The 20,800-nt window shown below is 38.0% G+C and overlaps 1 protein-coding gene across 1 annotated transcript in view; it reads left to right on the forward strand.

Moving 5' to 3' along the window:
* The window catches only part of SH3BGRL (SH3 domain binding glutamate rich protein like), a 94,533-nt gene that overhangs the window by 65,090 nt on the left and 8,643 nt on the right, over positions 1 to 20,800 (forward strand).

The raw sequence follows: 20,800 nt of genomic DNA on the forward strand, positions 1-20,800 counted from the left end.
GTACCCTTTTCAAATTTTAGAGAGGTTATAATGGGCAGAATCCCGTTTGCTGTCAGTTATACCTGTTTGTCAGTTAGTCAGACGCTCAGGTAAATTAGATATATTTTGATAAATTATCTATTGTTGGATCACTAAGTGATATTTTAGAATAAAGTATCTCAGATACTTTAGAATAAATCACCTAAGATACTTTAGAATAAATCCTTCCACTTGTGCATATGCATGCATCATTTTAATGGCGAAAATGTATCTTACTCTCTCACCATGGAAACTGGCTTATAACTGAACTTCGCTTTTCAGTAAAGATGGTATTCAGTTTTTTGGCATCCCTGGGCCGCATTGGAAAAAGAATTGTCTTAGGTCATACATAAAATACACTAACCCTTATGATAGCTGATGAGCTAAAAAAATTCCAAAACGTCTCATAATGTTTTGAAAAAGTTTATGAATTTATGTTGGGCCACATTCAAAGACATCCTGGGTCACATGTGGCCTGCGGGTCCCAGGTTGGTCTAGCTTGTTTTAATATATGGCCTCCCACTGGATCTTCAACAGGTTTTAGCCACATTTTCAGTAAGCAGTTCAGCATTTTTAAAAATCAGTGGGTAAAATGAGTATTTGAATTTCTACAATTTTATTTCCTTTAAGTTATACTTACTACTAATATTGATAAAATTAAAACAAAACAAGAGAAAAAAGCAGTTCTGCTTACACAACACTTGAGTAATAACACCAGACATTAAAGTTCTTTTTTCATGCACTTTACTTTCAATCAGGATGCTGACATGTTACTTTCTTTTTTCAACTTGAATACTTTTAGATTTATGTCAATAAGTGATTCTGTGAATCAGGATCAAAATGCTTAAGGCAAAAGCATGTTCATAGAGTGAATAAATGCTTTGCAGCTGGTATATACTTTAAAATGAGGCCATGGTTTACTTTTTGTCTTTTGATAAATATATGGAGATTTGCTTTTGGAGTGAAAATAGGTAAAGATGTAATGTGGATCACGATAATTGATTTCACAAATAAATAACTCACTTAACAAGAGAGTGATGAAGGAATTGTATTATCATCCCTGGAGATAGAAGAGTTTAGTCTGGCTTGATGGAATATTTTTGTTTTTTGTTTGTTTGATTGTTTTTTTTTTTTTTTTTTTTTTTTTTGAGACAATCTTGCTCTGTTACCTGGGTTGTTACCCAGTGGCATGATCATGGATCACTGCAGCCTCAATTTCCTGGCCTCAAGCAAACCTCTCACCTTGGCCTCTCAAAGTGCTGGAATTACAAACATGAGCCACTTTGCCTGGCAGTTGATGGATTCTTCAAGCATCCATGACTCCTATTTTTAATTGAATTGTTATACAACTTAACACCCACCATTTTCTGTTCAACCAGGTGGTGAAATTACAGGCTTTAATGACCCAACATAACATTTGATGTTCAGATGACCTTCCTTTTCAAAAATCTGGACACTTTATAATAGTCAAAATAAGTTGTAAATGGTAGATGTTGGCATACGATTTTTTACTGGTCTCTTGCTTTTTCGCACATCTTGTGAGCAGTGGCACTGACCGCTTTTGATCTGTATTATCTTTTCAAAGATGCAAATATCCTTGAAAGATATAGTGTCACCCTTCAGAGCAAAGGGTAAATTTGCTTACTGCCCAGTATAAAGGATTCAGATTGTGTATCCTTTCCCTCTGTATCATCATGTAGAAATTGAGAGTTAGTAAGCAGGTAAAAGAAAATGCTGATACTCTGATTACTGCTGTTTCTGTGGCCCAGGGGTCTCATGTTATCTGCCAGCATCCTTAAAATTGTGGCAGGCTTACAAGTTAGTTTGCAAGTAGGATGAAATCTCAGACTCCACCATTCTTGACAGTAATTCTTATTTCTGGACATACTCTTGTTCTTGATAGTCATAGTTCAAATAACTATGCTAACAATTAATTGCACAGAAATTCAGTAATGAGCCCGTAGAATTATATGATCCAAGCCCCTTTTATTTTAGCACCCTTTGTTTACTAGTTGATTAACTTCTTGGATCAATTGATTCTGGTCTTATTTAACTAATTAGGTAATGTATGGCAGCTGGGAAGTTTGGAACATGCTTTTTTGGCTTGTGTCTGAGTGTATGTTCACATTGCTTTCTGGTATGTTCATCTGGGGCACACTGCTGTGGCTTCAGACTAGTTCTTCTTCCTATGGCAAATAAATTTGTTTTGGTGGGTAAACAATTATCTAAGTTGCTAGGCTCCCTTGAAAAGAAAGTGTTTAATTTCCTTTGTAATGAAATCTTATCACTTTACCAACTATAGAGGAAAAAGCCCAATGTTACAGCTAACATAGTCTGAAAAGGTAGTATTTGCTTTTGTTGTGTTTGTTTTCTTTAGTCATGGGGAGCCCTTGAGGCATGATGATTACCATATGGACCCACCATCAGTGACAGATGTTTAACAGTTATTTTCCCAGAACAACCTAGAGAGAGTGACCAGGGAAATGCAGTATTTTTGTGTGTGAAAGTAACTTGATCAAGACTTATCTACCTACTAAGTCTGTGCAGCCTTGAAGAGGCATTGATATAAACAGATTTTAGATTGTTAAGCAACATTTATTAATATGCATTGCTTTGTGGAGATTCTTAAAACTTCTTTATTATTTATTTATTTATTTATTTATTTATTTATTTATTTATTTTGAGATGGAGTCTCGCTCTGTCACCAGGCTGGAGTGCAGTGGCACGATCTCGGCTCATTGCAACCTCTGCTTCCCAGGTTCAAGCGATTCTCCTGCCTCAGCCTCCCCAGTAGCTGAGACTACAGGTGTGCGCCACCACACCTGGCTAATTTTTGTATTTTTAGTAGAGATGGGGTTTCATCATGTTGGCCAGAATGGTCTCGATCTCCTGACCTCGTGATCCGCCTGCCTCAGCCTCCTAAAGTGCTGGAATTACAGGCGTGAGCCACTGCGCCCCGCCACAAATTCTTTTAAAAAACAAAATTGCAATCATCCTATGTTTGTGGGAGGCCATTTAAACTCTTTTACCCTGAATAGACTGTAACTAAAGGTTAGTTTTGAAATGGGTGGCTATGTTTAATTTTTCAGTGTGTAAAAAATAAAGGCATGCCTATTTGTCTCATTATATGAAGTTAATAAAGCATGCTATTTAGTTAGACAAGGGTTTCATTGTTTTGAAAGCTGATCCTGTGATCTAAAATTCTGACAGAATTTTCTGTGGAAATTACCCAGTTATATAATGTGTGCAAAGATTTGGTATCTTCTGCTATTAGACATTTAATAGAATAATAATTATTAAGGGTATATAAAACAAATTTATATAAGTTGAATTGGGGCATTGTGTGCCATTTCAGTGAACTTGATCAATATGCCAAAGGATTATGATTGTTTCCTGGATTTGATGGCTTGCTTCACAGTGAGTGTTAGGTTGAGATTCTGTCAGAGTGATGCCATTAGCAATAGGTCAGTGTTCTTTGAATAATTTTCTGTTTTGCTCCCCTTCTTTCACTTTATTTATAGTTCAGTTATTTATGGTTGCCACTGTAATAACACTTTTGAGTTTAAAAAAGCCATTGCCTTAAAATATTTTTGTTGTATTGAGAGAAAATTTGGTTCTAGCAAAGAGACATTTTACTGGGATGAAAATACAGCAAGGCATTTGTAAAAAAACCTTTTTTTTTCCCCATTGGAAAAATAAAAGGAAGTGGAGAAATACATTTATTTCAACCTAGAATCATTAGGAGTTGCATTTCTGAGAATTTTCATGTGTGTTTCTCTGGGTATTATTGGTCTTCTTCATAGAATGATTTGAGGGACTTTCAGAGATTATGTCAATAACTTCCTTACTCCTCATTATTTCACAATGATTTTGGTTTTCCCGTTTTTTCAGAAACAAATGTTGGTGGATTTTCACAGTGAACACTATCTAAGTACTTGAGTAGATTTTGAGTGTAGGGATTGAGGTTCAGATTTATTTCACTTTAGAACATTTTCTACTGCTTCAGATTTATCTATTCATTGGGAGAGATAATGCTTTTGCATTTGAAACAATTTAATAGGTGCCAAATACTGCAGTCAATCTAAGAAAATAGCAATTTTACAATTTGGCAGGATGTTCTTTGATGGGAATTGACTTAGAGCTCAAGAAATATATTGCTCGACAGTATTTAACTGCCAGTCAACTTTCTTATTAGATTCTCTTACTTTAGAAGCTCCTTTTTAATGGATCATTATCAAGATATAATTTCTTACTTTGGTCAGCCGTTTTTCTAAGCACAACACTTTTGGAGTTTTGCTGTAATTCAATAAATTGTTATGTCTTCTTAAGTTTCTCAGGGAGAAATTTACAGTCTCCCAGTGATCCTTTAAACATTTACTGGGCATACAAAGCAGCCTATCTTGTTTCTCAGAGCCCCATGATGTGAGTGAGGAAAGTCATTAGGCTTCATTAATGCTCAGGCATCAGCCCAGCATATTGTAAACTACTTGGCTGACAGTGCTACCTAGCAACTATATTGCTTTCTTTAAACACTTTATCAGCCTTATTTGTTGTTTCTATTGATATTGACAGCAACTTAAGACACATTTTATTGAATTGTGCAGATACAGTTTTCTTATGTTTGATCCCAAAGTCCAGTTCTTCATTTACATACCTTCACTATTATACTGCCCTAGAAAGACTTTCCTATATTATGGTTGATGCACTATTCTGTCGTTCATTAGTTTTAATAGCTTGAGGGGAGGGATTTTTCTCTCAACTCTATATATCTCTAGTTCGTTATGTATATTTAAAATACTAGCTACCAATCCTTGAGCACTTATTATCCTTTATTTATTTATTTATTCTCTGCATATTTATAGAATATCTGCTATGGGTCAGATACGACAGCAGGTGCTAGATAACATGATGAGCCATGAGAGAACTTATAATTAGCAATATAGCTTATTTTTTGACAGGAAGTGCAATAGGCATATTGCATCTGTTATATAATTTTCTGTGCAACAATTCTAAGAGATGGGTATTATGACTCTCAACTGATGGATGAAGAATTTGAGACTCAGAGAAGTTAATCAACTTGCTCAGTCACACAGATAAATGGAGGATCTGAGATTCAAATGCAAGTCAGTCAAGTTCTGTATTAGTTTTCTATGCTGTGTAACAAATACTAAGTACTTAGTGGCTTGAAACAGCACACCCTTATTACATCACAGTGCCTATGGGTCAGGAGTCCTGGCACAGCTCAGCTGAGTTCTCTGAAAAACTACAATCAAGATGTCAGCGAGGACTGACTTCTTATCTGATGGCTCCACTATGGCAGAATCAATTTTCAAGCTCATGTGAATGTTGGCAAAATTCATTTCTTTGAGGCTGTAGTGCTCATGGCATTTTGCTTCTTCATAGCCACCAAAGAAAGACTCTAGTGTGAGTCTTCTAGAAAAAGTCTTTTATAACATAACATCATCATTAGAATGACATCCTATCACCTTTGCCAAATTCTATTGGTTGGAAGCAAATAGCAGATCCTACCCACACTCAAGGGGAGAGAAGCATACAAGGGGGAGTGAATACCAGGAGGTAGGAACATGGTGGGGCCACATTGGAGTGGGTCACAGATTCCACAATCTACAATCGTTCCACTATACCATGCTGCATCTAGTAAGAGCTCAATACCTATGAATTGATTTTTTAAAATTATGTAAAGCTATATAACACTATTAGAAAAGTTTGGGGGTAAAATCCCCATAATCTGATGATCCCAGCACAGTTCGATGAGTCTCCTGAGCAAGGTGCTAGGTACTCATGCCTGCTGTCTCTAAGCCATCATAATGATGGTGTTTGACTTCCTGTTAGTCTTTAAAAAATATGCACAGTTCTCCTTTTTACTGCTGAAATCAGAGCAAATACATTATTCTCCAGAATTCCTTTCTCACTTTTGATATTAACATTTTTTCTTGTTGCTGCAAAATTATATAGCTGTCATTTTCAGCGTGCTCACAACATTCTTTCAACTGTCCATGCCATCAAACATTTATTTTATCTCCAAATGATTGGATATGCAGGCAACTTTCAATCTTCCACTACTGAAAACAAATGAATGAACAAAAACAACAGAACACAGTTGCATAACTACTTTCAGACTCAGAATTCTGCCGTCTTTTGTATTATTTACTTAAACTAGGAATCCAGAAGTGAAATTACTGGATCAAATAACATGAACATTTCCATGACTCTAGGTGCATGCTATCAAAATACTTCTGATTTTATATGACTGACTTAATTAACAGCCTTCAAAATTGCCAAGGCATATGATAGTGCTATTAGGAACTCTTTGATCACTGGCAAGACAGTTATCTTTACCTGTCCTAAATCCAAGTGTTTTGGTTGAGAGAAGTGGGGAGAATTATCTTTTCTTCATGGCCATGGGCCATTTCTAAGGGTCTTATTCTACCCTGGAGTTCAAGTGGAAGACATGGATACCCTCAGGATACTGCCTTACCCTTCATATCAAATGATGTCATGTCTATGGATGTTTTTCCCGGTCTCAGTGTAGGACAGTGCCTTTCCTACAATGGATCAGAGGCTATTCTCACAGGACATTTGGGAAATCTGTATTTCCTTGTGTACAGGGACAGATTAGACTAATTTATTTATTCAGATGCAGTACTCTGCTATTGTATGTATCCACTTTAGCAGCACATATTACAGTAGGGTTTTCTGCAGTAGAAAAGTAAAAGAAGAAAAAAAGCTAATGTTACACACAGTAGACTGGATCATAGTTGTCATCCAGTTAACACTAACAAGAACAGATTAATTGATTATTACTTTTCTTGTGATTCAAGAACTGATAGTTTGGAGTTTGGAGTTACAGTCTTTTTTTTTAAAGTATCTGTTGTGAGCTGGAGAATTTAGCTACCAAATTTGGTTTGCATATGCCTGCCCTGTGACCTCACATCAGCCTGTTTGAAGGTTTGTGTATTTGTGCTTATCCTTATATGGGAAGGCTGCCTGGAGAATCTGTCTGACCAAAATTAGAAGCACTGTAGCATTTGTAGGAAGTGTGGTTTTAGGATGTGGATTGTCTTTGTTGCATAGAGAAGGTGGTGAGTTGGAGAACATCTTATGGACTATAAAATAATCATCGTTTCATAGCTCTTAATGGTCCTTATAACTAGTCAGATTCCCTTGATTCTCTAGATTCTTGAACTTGTCCCTTGACAAAGTTCCCCTAGAGAGAATTGAAATCTATATAGAAACTCACTGTACCGAATTGATAGTGGTAGTGATAAGAGCAGGGAAGTGGAGGCCGGAATGAACTGGTTTGTTTGCTTTCAAAATCTTAGTGTAACTCTAGGCAGAAATTTTTGAAATGGAAGGTCAACATATATTAGGCTAGCACTTGTCACAAATATTTAGTTTTGGTACTTGCTTATGACAGTGTGATTTGCTTCAAGGAAGGCTTTTGCTTTAAGGGCACCTACTCCCAAAGCCCCCAGAACAACCTAAAGTACCTATTCCTCTATTCCCTTTTACTACTGATTTTCTGTAGCCACCTATGGTCACAAGCCACTGACACTGTTGTGGAAACACTTTGTGGAAGCACTGTTGTGCAATGTTCTTAACGTCACACTTTATTTGACTAAATACATGAAAACAATTCCAAATGGAGATAGGACTTTCTTTTGGTCAAGTCATTGTAATTCATATGAATCATTGCTTCTTCCCAGAAACTTTTTCTTACAGAATCTTAAAGATCCAGGAGGCTTTTATTGCTGCTGGCATGTTTCTTTGTTTCATTATCACATGATCTCAGACTGGGAAAGGACAAAATGATTACCTAAAAAAACCTATAGTGTATAAAACCTTCAAAATACTCAAAATAACCAACAGGGATTCTTGATTTTTCTTAGGCCAAACTTTAGAATTAAGCGTGATATAAACGTATTATGAGTCATATCTGCACTCAGGTAGGCTTCATTAAGTTGGCGGACAGCCTAATTAGCATGAGACAACATACATTGTAGTGCATGATTTTGTTATTCGTAGGCTTGGTGTTCAAATGGTGCTTTTTAGTCTGACAGAGCATGCGTAACTGTGTAACTTGGAACATGTTCTTTAATCCATCTGAGCATTTGTCTCTTTGTCTATGAATTTGGAATGAAAATAATAACAGCTGTCTCATAAGATTATTGTTAGAATTAAACAAAATAAGCATGTAAAGAGCTTAGCACAGTGCCTGGCCCATAGGAAGCACTTAATAAATAATAATTGTTGTATTATACTTTACAATACAATTATATCTGCAATGCAGAGAGAGACTTAATACATATAGAATTCCATAACCCATTGCTAGCACATTCTAAAGTGGGGTCTGTGTCTCACTGTTTCTTCTTATGAGCCCAGCCCCAATATAACCACTTACCTGTAGCAGAAAGACGCCAAACTTTGATTAAGGGCTTGTTAGATTCCATCATTTAAATTATCTACTAGTATGGAACATGTGACCTTATAATTGTGATTAAAGTTCCTTCAGACCATAACTACTATCTTTATTTTATTTTTACTTCTATTGGGGTAAGAACAGTGGCCATTAGGCTCAATGTGTACTCGGACTCTAATCTTGATTGAACTATAGCTCCTAACATTGTTAGGCAGGAGTCGAACACTGATCCTTCCCTAGAAGCAGAAGATCTTAGAGTTGAAATTGGGTATTCCATTGATTTTGTTTATAATGATGTAGAGATTGATTAAATTGTGTACATACTCATTTGGATAAAAAAGGAAGCAAAATCACAGTCCAGTAAGTAGAAGTTAGGTTTAAATTATTTAGCAAGAACACATCAAAAGTGATATTCTTTGTAAAAGATTGTCAACCTTCTATAAAAATCAAGAAAAAAGCCATATAAAATATCATGAGGCTAGACAGTGAAACATAGTGGAACAAACTTAAGATTTAGAGTTAGGGATATCTAAGTTTGAATTCCAGCCCTGACACCCAGTTGCTTTGTGACTGTGGATAAATTTACTTAACCTGTTTGAATCTCAGTATTCTAGTCTGCAAAATGGAGATAATAATATCTACCTTGCTGGGCTACTATAACTATTCAATGAAATAATATATGCAAAGTGCCCACTATAGCTATTATCACTTAATTGACCTTCTACAAATGGTAGCTCTTACTAATATGAATTATAAGAAGACAGTATCTGTCTTCCAGTCTTTTCAGAACACAGCCTCAAATTGAAATCCTCCTGAATTTGGAAATAATTACAGAGCACCTTCTGATAGCCTAAAGTGTCTCTCTATGGTGGAGAAGCCCATAACATATGTGTGGCCAGAGCCCTAAATCTTGTAAAAATGTTGTGCTTTAACCTTTTTGTGTTTTGGTAAAGCAGATGCTATCTCTTTATCATAGGATATGCTAGAAGGATACTCTGTAGGGCTCTGGGCATTTTTGAGGACTCCTACTTCTGATCAGCTTTGTTCTAGGATTTGGAGAATAAGGAAGTTCTTTGCTAGTTGCGAATGGATAAGAATCTGTGTGCAAACAGTAACTATGAACAATGTCTCCCTGTATTCAAATCCTAGGTAAAAAGAATGCATGTAGTCATATTGTACATTCCACAGGCATTAGTACTTAAAGGGTGGGAGGAATATCTGGCATCAAAAAAGTGGCTAAAAGCATAAGTAAACCCCACTAATAAATGGAGTTTTCTCCAATCAATTTTGGAGAACCCATCAATTTAATTTGGTACATGAGATGTTTAATCCAGGAAATTTATTTTGAATAAATATTTCCAAATAAGAATCGAACCATGAAAAATCCTGCCCAGTCAACCTCAAAGACTGATGTTTATTACTTTTTAATAAACGGTCATGGGTTGCTGATTACAGCCACCTTACTTTTCTCAAACTTCCCAGAAACTCTAGAAAGTATGGTCAGACTCCCACTATGCAGTAGGAGCTTTTATAAAAGCACCTTGACTACTTGAGTGTGGGCTGGATTTATTGACTTTGTTCTAAATATACAGTGAGGAAAAGGGATAAACAGTGCAGCACTCTGGCAGACACTACTATAACCAGTTAATCAAGGTTAATATCACCATCAATAAGTCAATTGCTATAATATGCCCTATGACATGATGTGATGAGAAAGGCATTTCTTCTTTGTGGTATTTGTCCTAAATATCCATAACCCCAGTATAATTACTGGAAAAATATAAGACAAACTTGACCTGAGGGACATTCTACGAAATACTTAACCAGGGCCCCTCAAAACTGTCAAGGTCACAGGAAATAAGAAAAGTCCGAGAAACTCTTACAGCCCAGAGGAGACTAAGGAGACATGGCAAAGAAGTGTACTGACACATCCTGGAAAGGAACAGAAAAAGAACATTATTAGAAAAACTGATGAAATCCAAATAGGCTGGAGTTTAGTTAGTAGTATCATACCAATGTTGGCTTCTTAGTTGTGACAAATACGCCACTATGAGGTAAGATGTTAACAACAGCAGAAACTGGGTTAGTGATATGTGGAGACTTTTTATTAGAGTTGCAACTTTTCTGTAAATGTAAATTGCATTCCAAAATTAAAGTTTATTATAATTAAAATCTGAAAACATTTTGGTGGTGCTGAATTTAAAATAAAATTGTGAGATCAATCAGTATTAGTATCTACTTTGTGTCCAGCCCTGTGGTGAGCACTATATGGGAGGATAACAGCAAAAGGCATAGTCCCTACTTCCAGATAGTTTATCAACTAACTGAAGAGATGTGACTTTGACACGAAATGATTGGCAAACATTGGTACTCTTTGATTAAGCTCCAAACTGGGTGGTAAAAACTGCAGGAGGTCTGATGGAGCAGCCACAGAGGACTTCACGGAGTAGATCTGGAAGAATCTACTCCGTGATTCTCAGTGGATACTCAGTGGAGAGAGGGGAGACTTGCAGATGAAGGGAACAAAGTGAGAAAAAGCACTGGAGTGTTGGGCATGACATGTTCGGAGGAGAATAAAGGCAGCCTGATCTGATCTGGGAGAGAGGGGGCTGCATACTTTTACAGAGGCAGATGAAGCAGGGCCTCATTATGCAGGGCGTTGAAAGTTAAACAGTCAGAGAGGGTAGGGGTTGGAACCGGCCACAGGGAACCTCAGTAGCAGTTGGATAACCGTATGTGTCTCAATTATTTGAATTTCAGCCTTTGGCCAAATTTATGACTGTCATATATTAATCAGCTAACAACTGTCTTGGCATGTACATTTGATAAGACTATGTGGGGATGATGTTCACCTGCAAGAGGTGAAAGTACAGCCATGCCCACTTTCTGGATTAAAAAGGCTTTTTCTTAACTAAATGAAATATCACTTCTGAATAATCTCATGTATCCAGACCTTTCTTGTCTGGAACTTTTCTCTGTCCATGCTGTTTTCCAGAGTCAGAAGGAACTTTAGTCCCTTTATTGTTACTGACTCAGTCAAAGCTTGTTTCTGCTTTCAAAAGGAATACATCGTAATTAGATCATTTTGCTCTTAAAAAAGTTCCTTGGGCAGTTTTTTTTTTTTTTTTTTTTTTCAAAGTGATGGGTGCAGTGTTTAATAAGAAAAATAAAAAGAACAGAAGGGGTCTGATGTTTTTGCACTTTTTTTTTTTTTTGTAAATTTGAAGTACAGAAATTATATCTTCCACACTAACTTTGCTCACTCAAAACTGTTAGGTAACTGAACTCTTGACAAAGTGGAGGCATGTGCTGCATTGTTCTCGGTGTGGTCCGGAAACCAGAGGCCTTGTGGTGTTTTACTCGGTTCTCCTGTGTGCATGCTGCTTGTGTTCATGCAAGCCCACATAATAGGGGGTTAGGACTTTGTTGAAGTCAGTTTAGGCTGGTCAAGAGAAAGGAGATTATAACTAGGAATTGGTGTTCACTCATAAGGGATATTTAGGACAGAATATAAGATGTCTCAACCTTTGGTGTTTTACTTAGTTACATACTTTAGAAGGAACTCGCTCATATGTCAGTCTCCAGCTGAATTTGGAGTATATCTAGTATATCCCCCCATGGAAGTAGTGTACTGTAAGTAATGAAAAACAAAACAGCAAAACAAAACAAAACAAAAACAAGGCTTTGTAGTCAGCTAAATTTAGACATGTCATTTGATTTAAAGACCATTAATAGCTCAATCTTACTGAGCAGGCTTCTTAACATCTCTGAGCCTCTGTTTCCTTTGCCGTGAAATGGATAGCCAGCCCAAAAAGGGTTTGATATTCAGAAAACACTTAACAAGCACTCAACAAATGTTAGTCTTCTGTCTGTAAACGATTTTATCCTGTGCATATCTCGCTGCTAACATACAGTAAGGCATGGAAATTTCCTTTTGGGATTATCTGGGGAGGCTTTTCCTATTCCTTTATTATGTGACCCTCTGTTAGAATATATATAGGGGCAACTCTAGGCAAAGTTCTGAGACAAAGAAACTTCACTGTCTTCATTACCTGATTCACTCTAGGCAGTCCCTCCCTCTACTTCAAATATGCTCACTGTCTGCCCTTTCTGTGAAGACCAAAGTAGGGAATCAGTAATGGTAGGTTTTCAGGCTCCGAGAGTAGAATTGCCTTTAGTGTAGGATGTTACTATCAGTGCTCCTTATTTCACAGCCTCATGAAGCCATCTCTGAAGAAATGGGAAACTGACTAAATAGTATTCTTTCTGACTCCAGGAAAAAGTATAGACAGATAGGAATTCCAGATAAAAAAGAAATGGATAGATGAAGTTATTCGGAACTGATTTCATAGTCAAGAAGAAAAACCCTTTTAACCCAGAAACTGGGAATGACTGTGTATATATATATATATTTAATGATAACACCTGAAGACATAGCAGTTGTTGAGAAACATCCTTTAAGGATCTACTTACTTTTCACTCTAAGCTCTATTTTTGAAATTATTTAGACCTTAACATGTTTTTAGAAAAGGTACTGCAGGAATGACTTTAGAATGGTAGAAGTGCAACTAAAAAAGAAAACAGTCAGAGTAAAGCTTTTTTTTCTTTTTCTTTTTTCTTTCTTTTTTTTTTTTATACTTTAAGTTCTGGATTACATATGCAGAACGTGCGGTGTTGACATAGTTAGGTATACACGTGCCATGGTGATTTGCTGCACCCATCAACCTGTCACCTACGTTAGGTATTTCTCCTAATGCTATCCCTCCCCTAGTCCCGCACCTGCCATAGGCTCCAGTGTGTGATGATCTCCTCCCTATGTCCATGTGTTCTCATTGTTCAACTCCCACTTACGAGTGAGAAAATGCGTTGTTTGGTTTTCTGATCTTGTGATAGTTTGCTGAGAATGATGGATTCCAGCTTCATCCATGTAGGCAGTGAACTTTAAGTCCAGAGAAGGTGTCAGCTGCCTTTTGTTCAGATATGCCCTGCCTCCATAGGTGGAGTCTAGAGAGGCAGTACGCCTTGCTGAGCTGGGTTGGGCTCTGCCCAGTTCGAGCTTCCCTGCCACTTTGTTTACACTGTGTGCATGGAACTGCCTACTCAATCCTCAACAACGGCGGACGTCCCTCCCCCCACCAAGCTCCCATGTCCCAGGTCAATCTCAGACTGCTGCACTAGCAGCGAGCAAGGCTCTATGGGCGTGGGACCCGCCAAGCCAGGCACGGGAGGGAATCTCCTGGTCTGCCAGTTGCTAAGACATTGGGAAAAGTGCAGTATTTGGGCAGGAGTGTACTGCTCCTCCAGGTACAGTCACTCACGGCTTTCCTTGGCTAGGAAAGAGAAATCCTACGATCCCTTGCACTTCCCCGGTGAGACAACACCCCACCCTGCTTTGGCTTGCCCTCCGCACCCCACTGTCCAACCAGCCCTGTGAGATGAACCAGGCACCTCCATTGGAAATGCAGAAATCACCTGTCCTCAGCATCGATCTCACTGGGAGTTGTAGGCCGGAACTGTTCCTATTTGGCCATCTTGGAAGTGATCTTCTTTTTCCTTTAGCAGGAATAAAATAGGAAATCTTAGATTATGCTTTAATGTCTTGGAACATCTGTCATGAGAACTGTAGGGAGCCAGGGGTGGAAGTGAGAGAATAAGAAAATTCTTATTAGACATTTTAACCAAGACTTGTTTCTTGTTGGTAAAGAGATATGAATTACAGGTTTCACATGTCAGATTGTGATCAAACCACTTTTGAAAATATTACAAACAGACAACCTGAAAAAAAAAAGTGTCTCTTGCTGTGGTTATACCGTGAAATTGAGCAAGAAGAAGCCAATGGTGGCCGGACATGGTGTCTCATGCCTGTAATCCCAGCACTTTGGGAGGCCAAAGTGGGCAGATCACGAGTTCAGGAGATTGAGACCATCTTGGCTAACATGGTGAAACCCTGTCTCTACTAAAAATACAAAAACAAAATTAACCGGGCATGGTGGCGGAGGCCTGTAGTCCCAGCTACTCAGGAGGCTGAGGTGAGAGAATGGCGTGAACCCGGGAGGCAGAGCTTGCAGTGATCTGAGATCGTGCCACTGCACTCCAGCCTGGGCGACAGAGTGAGACTCCGTCTCAAAAAAAAAAAAAAAAAAAGGAAGCCAATGGTTTAGGAAGACGTGGGAGTATTCATTTAAAAATGGACACAGATCTGTTTGGTTACTGAAAGACTACACAGTGGCAATACTGCACTCGTTTATTGCCAAACTGACTAACTGGAGTTTCAGATTTGATGTTCCCTTTAGGTATTTTGTAAGTAATTTAGTAAAAGACTGAATTGGCAGCTTTAAATGCTATTTGTTCACTCCTCGTCCACTCCACTTTTAAATCATTTGACACAGACTAGACAGAGACAGGCTCATTACTTTTCTTTCTTTCTTTTTTTTTTTTTTTTTTTTTTTTTTTTTTGAGATGGAGTCTTGCTCTGCCGCCCAGGCTGCAGTGCAGTGGCGCAATCTCTGCTCACTGCAAGCTCCGCCTCCAGGGTTCATGCCTTTCTCCTGCCTCAGCCGCCTGAGTAGCTGGGACTACAGGCGCCTGCAACCACGCCCGGCTAATTTTTTGTTTTTAATAGAGACGGGGTTTCACCATGTTAGTCAGAATGGTCTCCAAAGTCCTGACCTTGTTATCTGCCCGCCTTGGCCTCCCAAAGGGCTGGTATGACAGGCGTGAGCCACCGGGCCAGGCCCAGGCTCATTACTTTTCTAAAATGAAGAGTGTCCCTTCCTGGGGTAGCATTTGAAGTAAATGGAGCCAAATGAAGAGAGACTCCGTATCTGAATTTCTCTTTGAGGATGTTAACTGAGTCAAAAATTTTAACCTGTTTGAAAAAAAACAAATAAATACACATACAAGCATTTGAAGTAAATGGAGCCAAATGAAGAGAGACTCCGTATCTGAATTTCTCTTTGAGGATGTTGACTGAGTCAAAAATTTTAACCTGTTTGAAAAAAAACAAATAAATACACATACAAGCATTTGAAGTAAATGGAGCCAAATGAAGAGAGACTCCGTATCTGAATTTCTCTTTGAGGATGTTGACTGAGTCAAAAATTTTAACCTGTTTGAAAAAAAACAAATAAATACACATACAAACCATGATTTATTTATAGAGTTCAATTATATGTAATAATTTAGTAGGAGAAATTGTGAGTATCCATTTAGAAAGTTTCCAAGTTTATTTTGTAATACTATATCTTCATTGTTCTAGTTCAATATGCTGTCAACTTTGTGAGCTCAGTTTTTACCCTTGGCCAGTTATATTAAATTTTATTAAGCATGTCATCCTTTCACCAGAACTATAGATTGTATGCAGTATAGAAGGATTAAAAATCTAACATTTGTGCTACCCTTATTAAGCTTAGTCTAAGTGGCATTGCTAATAGCAATAAATGCTTGTTCTCTCTTCTCTATTGGTGTTGCCTTTCTCTTGGCTCCTCTCACCTAACCACCTTGTATTGCTGTCTTAGCTTCTTATTTAAATAACCTATTGTAATTGAACTTTTAAATACATATATTTCTAATCTCTCCCAGTAGATTGTAATGTTAGGAAGGGATCACGGCTATTTATCTTTAGCTAGTTTAGAGAGTCTAACAAAGTTCATTGAGAGTCATTTAAGAGACACTCAAGAAATATTGTTGAATAACTTCTGACAATCATTTTATATTTTAGCACATCGTAGTCAAGAACTTCTATCAATGTTAATTAACTGTTAGTAGAGAAAGTGTGATAGAGTTTGATCATTACAAAAGGCAAAATTCCCACTTTGATTAAACGGGTGTTTTTTTTTTTTTTTTGAAAAGTTGACACTTTCTTTTATAAAAAGGGTATTTTCCCATTGGAAGCATGATTAGTGAAGTTTTGATCATTCTTTGGTATTTGCAACATTCACACTGGCATCTTCTAAAGCAAAAACGTTGTCACTCCCCTGTCTTTGAAAGAAACTTGACCCTTAGCATGACAAAAAGGGAGCCTGCTAAGGCTTGTGGGAAGACAACTGTTTACTCCAGGAAACAATTGTTTAATTACCTGCTCTGTGTCTTTGGAGAGAAGAATATCCTGAATCTCAAAAATGTAACATGCGGGCAGAAACGTCTTGGAATTCTTTGGGTAGAGGTGAGGGTTGTGGTTTACTATTTGAAAAATATTTATTTAAATTCCTGGACAGTGCATTGTCCACTTGCAAATGCATTTATTTGCTGAAAAGGGTATCAATAGCCTTTTAACTCCAAAGTCATTTTTATCCTGGAAGAAATTTAAATTTTATTTCTAAATGAACGCTTATGACACCTATTCCTCTTGGTTCTGGCAATATATGGTTTGCAGTCTCATGTGTTCACTGTGTCCCTTTATTTTAAGTCTTATTAGGGAAATTAGGAAATTACCATCACCAGATACTCCCTTATGAGGGTGTGTTAGAGTGAACATGTGCCTATAGGTGTATAAGAAAGGCAATAATTGGCCGGGTGCAGTGGCTCACGCCTGTAATCCCAGCACTTTGGGAGGCCGAGTTGGACGGATCATGGGACCAGCCTGACCAACATGGAGAAACCCCATCTCTACTAAAGTACAAAAATTAGCTGGGTGTGGTGGTATGCACCTGTAATCCCAGCTACTCAGGAGGCTGAGGCAGAAGAATCGTTTGAACCCAGGAGGCAGAGGTTGCAGTGAGCCGAGATCACGCCACTGCACTCCAGCCTGGGTGACACAGCTAAACTCCGTCTCAAAAAAAAAAAAAAAAGGGAATAATTATTTGTATATTAGAAATCTCCACTTGAGCACAGAAGTTTGAAGCTGCAGTGAGGCAAGATCACGCGACTGCACTCCAGTCTGGGTGACAGAGCAAGACCCTATTTGGAAAAAAAAAAATTAAAGGAATAGATTCCTTCTTGGAAATAAACTTCATATGTGAAATTTTGGACATGAAAATTTGATCAAGTTAGGAAATAATTTTTTTTTAACTTTCCATGAAGATTGAAAGCTGAACAAAAGTTCATGTTTGACATGGCAGAACCTATTAGCAAAGTGTGATTACGGCCCATTCTGTTCAACTTTATGGAGACGTGGAACACACTAGTAGGTATGTGTACTTGTCATCAGGCAATCTCAGGGCATGGGCGAAATACTTGGTCATTACTCTCCAACTGATGGCTGGAGAGTAATTACTTCAGTGAAGGTACACTATCATGCCTAGTGATACCAGGCCTGGCGACCGTTTTAACTTAGCACAGTGAGTCACGTTCTCAACAAAGTAAGCATTCGATAAGGTAGGAAAAGCCTCAAAAAATAATTTTCTTAAAGGTCCTCTGCTCATGCAAATGTGACTGATGACATTCTGCCAGGGTCATGTATGTAAAATTCTTAGCATGTCTCTTCACTCATTCAAAAAAAAAAAAAAAAAATCTGTTGGAATGCAAGTTCCCTTAAAGTATAGGGTTTTCACATGTTGCCCAGGCCAGTCTCGAATTCCTGGGCTCAAGCAACCCTCCTGCTTCAGCTTCCCAAAAATGCTGGGATTACAGATGTGAGCCACCGTGCCCAGGCTTCAAAGTACAATCTTAATGGGACATCTTTATATCTACTCAAATTTGTAAATATGCTAATGATCGACAAATTATGTGACACACTTGACATTGACTGAACCCACGTACTGTATTTCAGAGGCCAAAATCATTGATTTAATGGAACCTTTCATCAAGTGCATTAGTCCACTAGACACTCGTATTTATTGAGTTTTACATTGATTTTTCTCAGTTCAAAAGAGGGCATATGTTATATTTAGGAATGAACGTTTGATTTTATAAGCCAATTAAAAAACAGAATTCCCAGTAGAAAAATTACCGTGTAGCAAGTTTTGCTAGATTCTAACTGATCTTTAAAGAGGGACATTCAGTATTCTGATCGAAATAGCATTTAAAACTTTCAGTTTCTGTTGGGAAAAATTGAGAATTATTTTCCTGAGGTTATGTGATGATAGAGAAAACTATTGAATCACAATCACAAGCAACTGAGAAAGACAAAAACACGACCTTTATGCATATATGCATGTATGTGGGAGTAGATGGAGGTGTGTAAATCCAGAGAGGAACTTGACTGTATGTGAGTTTTTTTTTTTTAATTTATTTTTATTTATTTATTTTTTTTTAATTATTTTTTATTATTATACTTTAAGTTCTAGGGTACATGTGCATAACGTGCAGGTTTGTTACATACGTATTCTTGTGCCATGTTGCTGTGCTGCACCCATCAACTCGTCAGCACCCATCAACTCGTCATTTACATCAGGTATAACTCCCAATGCAATCCCTCCCCCCTCCCCCCTCCCCATGATAGGCCCCGGTGTGTGATGTTCCCCTTCCTGAGTCCAAGTGATCTCATTGTTCAGTTCCCACCTATGAGTGAGAACATGCGGTGTTTGGTTTTGTGTTCTTGTGATAGTTTGCTAAGAATGATGGTTTCCAGCTGCATCCATGTCCCTACAAAGGACACAAACTCATCCTTTTTTATGGCTGCATAGTATTCCATGGTGTATATGTGCCACATTTTCTTAATCCAGTCTGTCACTGATGGACATTTGGGTTGATTCCAAGTCTTTGCTATTGTGAATAGTGCCGCAATAAACATACGTGTGCATGTGTCTTTATAGCAGCATGATTTATAATCCTTTGGGTATATACCCAGTAATGGGATGGCTGGGTCATATGGTACATCTAGTTCTAGATCCTTGAGGAATCGCCATACTGTTTTCCATAATGGTTGAACTAGTTTACAATCCCACCAACAGTGTAAAAGTGTTCCTATTTCTCCACATCCTCTCCAGTACCTGTTGTTTCCTGACTTTTTAATGATTGCCATTCTAACTGGTGTGAGATGGTATCTCATTGTGGTTTAGATTTGCATTTCTCTGATGGCCAGTGATGATGAGCATTTTTTCATGTGTCTGTTGGCTGTATGAATGTCTTCTTTTGAGAAATGTCTGTTCATATCCTTTGCCCAATTTTTGATGGGGTTGTTTGTTTTTTTCTTGTAAATTTGTTTGAGTTCTTTGTAGGTTCTGGATATTAGCCCTTTGTCAGATGAGTAGATTGCAAAAATTTTCTCCCATTCTGTAGGTTGCCTGTTCACTCTGATGGTAGTTTCTTTTGCAGTGCAGAAACTCTTTAGTTTAATGGGATCCCATTTGTCAATTTTGGCTTTTGCTGCCGTTGCTTTTGGTGTTTTAGACATGAAGTCTTTGCCCATGCCTATGTCCTGAATGGTACTACCTAGGTTTTCCTCTAGGGTTTTTATGGTATTAGGTCTAACATTTAAGTCTCTAATCCATCTTGAATTAATTTTCGTATAAGGAGTAAGGAAAGGATCCAGTTTCAGCTTTCTACTTATGGCTAGCCAATTTTCCCAGCACCATTTATTAAATAGGGAATCCTTTCCCCATTTCTTGTTTCTCTCAGGTTTGTCAAAGATCAGATGGCTGTAGATGTGTGGTATTATTTCTGAGGACTCTGTTCTGTGAGTTTCTTATTGTGCATTTTTATTCTCATTGGCAGGACAGATTTTATTTTATTTTATTTTTTGATGGCAACACTCCATGTGTCTTTTTAGTGTGATTCCATGAAGAAACTTGCTTATTGATTACGATCCTATAGCTCAGAAATGTTAAGTTATGGTTTTAAATATGGGTTAATTACCATTGATGTGTGAATTCAGGTTCTAAAAGAAATGCATATCAGAAGAGAAACTTAACTGAATAGTATTAATTTTACTGTTTTCAAAGCTCTCTCCTAGCTGTGATAAGGAGACAGAATACATGTGTCATCTCTACCTGGTTATCTAGATGAATATATTAGGTTAGTGCAAAGGTAATTGCCATTGAAGGTAATGACCAAAACTGCAATTACTTTTTCACTAACCTAATACATGATACACATAAAAGATACCTTAGCAGGCCGGGCGCGGTGGCTCAAGCCTGTAATCCCAGCACTTTGGGAGGCCGAGACGGGCGGATCACGAGGTCAGGAGATCGAGACCATCCTGGCTAACACGGTGAAACCCCGTCTCTACTAAAAAATACAAAAAACTAGCCGGGCGAGGTGGCGGGCGCCTGTAGTCCCAGCTACTCGGGAGGCTGAGGCAGGAGAATGGCGTAAACCCGGGAGGCGGAGCTTGCAGTGAGCTGAGATCCGGCCACTGCACTCCAGCCTGGGCGGCAGAGCGAGACTCCGTCTCAAAAAAAAAAAAAAAAAAAAAAAGATACCTTAGCAGCTCATGATAAGGGCTAATGAATGGTACAGATA

The sequence above is a fragment of the Macaca mulatta genome, chromosome X, assembly GCF_049350105.2.
Source record: "Macaca mulatta isolate MMU2019108-1 chromosome X, T2T-MMU8v2.0, whole genome shotgun sequence".
NCBI classification, from domain to species: domain Eukaryota; kingdom Metazoa; phylum Chordata; class Mammalia; order Primates; family Cercopithecidae; genus Macaca; species Macaca mulatta.